The sequence below is a fragment of the Berghia stephanieae genome, chromosome 2, assembly GCF_034508935.2.
Source record: "Berghia stephanieae isolate SIO BIC M18660-M18661 chromosome 2, UCSD_Bste_1.3, whole genome shotgun sequence".
Taxonomy (NCBI): Eukaryota; Metazoa; Mollusca; class Gastropoda; order Nudibranchia; family Aeolidiidae; genus Berghia; species Berghia stephanieae.
In genome coordinates, this window is record NC_088361.1 from 94,813,524 (window position 1) to 94,816,023 (window position 2,500).

The window sequence follows — 2,500 nt, forward strand, 5'->3', positions numbered from 1 at the left end:
CTTGTAATCCAAATTATGAGAAAGTATAATTCAAGGGAATTTATCCAGGTTCCTGTAGCGTTAAATAGACAATAGTTATAGCTTGCTATCCTTTTGGATAGAACTCTACAGTATACTTTTCTCTAGATAATCTAACAAAACAGGTTACCCAATTACTGCTGGGTGGACATGGGGGGGTGTCAGAAAAATAAATCACGACTATACCCGGATTTGTGCCCGCCCCTGTAATAAATCGAGGATTTTAAGATTGGATAATTCGAGACCAAATTATTATTAACAAACTGATTAAAATGAAAAATAACCCACTCAATAATTTATAATTAACCCCACTCGGGCTCAACGCGATCTTGATCGTCGCGGTGTTGTGCAGCCATCGAAATGGCGAGTGGCACCAAATTACGTTCGCCACCCCGCACGCACCTTTAGGTATATCTAGCAAATGAACGCCGCTTGTCAGCCACAGACTCCACATCGAATGCATCAAATCGACATGGACTTATTGTAAAACCACGATTCAAGGCGTGTAAATACCCTATGTGTGCATTGTATTCGCGTGTTTAATTTCCGTCCATGAATGAAGACATCAAAAAGAAATTTGTATCACGGTTTGAACATAAGATTTGCATTATGTGCTCGTGTCATATTATAATTATTATAAAATCGTAAGCGATGTGTAACATGACCCTGTTTGATGATGCTCCGATGATAATAATATTTCGTATCTAGATAAAGCAAAATATGCTTTGTTTCAGCGTTGAATATATTATCAACTTTTGATAATCTAAAACATCTTTACACTTTTAACTATGTGACATTGATAGATTATCTCTACAGATAACTTTTGGATTATTTATTTCACTACTTTCCTTATCAGGTAAGATAAACTGAACTATAATTAGCTTATTGGTACCAATATTATTTTTCAACTTTCGTCTCCTAACAAGTAACGATATGATATGAATTAGATTTTTGTTTTTTCTTTTAATTTACTCTAGTTTATAATATATTTTGGGAGTCCCGACAACTCAGTTTTAGAGCACTCGCTTCACACGCAAAGAGACCAAGGTCGATCCAGGGTGCAGTCGAGATTTTTTCTGACCCTCCTGTCCACCCATCAGTGAATGGGTAGCTGAGTCTTTTAGATTTGGCGGAAAGTACAATAAAAAAAATAATTTAATCGTCGATCTGGTTTTTTTTAGTAATGTCTTTATGTTTTTTGTTTGTTTGTTGTTGTTGTTGGCCAAAGAAGGGTTTTGAGCCCGAAACGTTCCGTGTTTGGTATTTTTTTCTTTTTGAAGCTGTTATTTTCATGTTTGTTTATATCAAAAACTAAGATACAAAATCAGTACGATGGCATTGGCTTAATATATTTTCAAAATGTGTTCTCTGAATTTTCAACAAAAAAAAAAAAAAAAGAAAAAGAAACGGAAAGGAAAAGTACACACTGGTTGCCTAAACCTGGGACAATAAAAGAAAAACAAAACATCTTGTATTATACATATATTATGACAACCTTTTAGAAGTCTCTAATATAAAAAGTCAAGCTAAAAATGCATTAGAGACCATTGATATTATGTAATTGTACTATTGGCTTCAGCCATTCATATCGAATGTGTTGGTAAGCGGACATTTATCAAAAATTTAATGACTGCTAACCTTCACCTTTTAAAATAATTTTTCGTGCTCTGCATCTGAACCGAACTGAACTTGTATTGAATTTGGTAACCATAATTTTACGTCATTTTACAATACAAGCACAACTGAGTAATTTCAAGAGATGAATGAGTAGGAAAGTGCCAGAAGACAATAGAGAATAAAAAAAATAATTTCGCGGCGGTGATGGGGTTTGAACCCGCGACCATATTTGTACAACTCCGCCTGGCCGGTGAGTGCGTGACTCTACCATATGAGCTGTCCACGAACCCCCCCCCCCCCCCCCCCCCAAATAAAAAAATCGTCTCTAACTCAGGTCAATCTTAGAGCTCTCTCTCTCTCTCTCTCTCTCTCTCTCTCTCTCTCTCTCTCTCTCTCTCTCTCTCTCTCTCTCTCTCTCTCTCTCTCTCACACCGACTACTGGAGTTCGCGGGTCCAACACACAACAACCACCGCGAAGTTAGTTGGCCAGCAATTAAGCTTAATAGCCAATATTCTCTACACAAACATATAACATAGAAACAATTGAGACATTGAGTATTCTCCAGTATTTGGGGTGAATTTTTAATTCAGAAAAGTGAGTGGAGCAGGCACTTTGTGTTGGTAACAACAAGAGGAATTTGCAACATTGTGATATTTGTTGTCACTTTGAATTAAACGAAAACCTAGTTCTAATCTCGCCTTACGTTAAAATGCTATTTACACTGCTGATATCTCTATATCTATTTACTGACTTTAATGATGATTAATATTATTTTAAAGGAAACTTTGAAACTTATGATACATTTTTGACCTACCGTTTCATGACCTTCAGGGCGCGCATTGGGAACCATTTCGATATTATGTC

At 36.2% G+C, this 2,500-nt stretch overlaps 1 protein-coding gene across 1 annotated transcript in view; it reads left to right on the top strand.

Moving 5' to 3' along the window:
• The first annotated feature begins 459 nt into the window (after nt 1-459).
• LOC144965912 (C-C chemokine receptor type 1-like) overlaps nt 460-2,500 on the top strand; it is a 36,761-nt gene continuing 34,720 nt past the window's right edge. The window contains exon 1 of the mRNA XM_078901761.1: nt 460-874. The gene's annotated coding sequence lies outside the window, so the exon portion shown is untranslated. The remainder of the gene's footprint in view (nt 875-2,500) is intronic.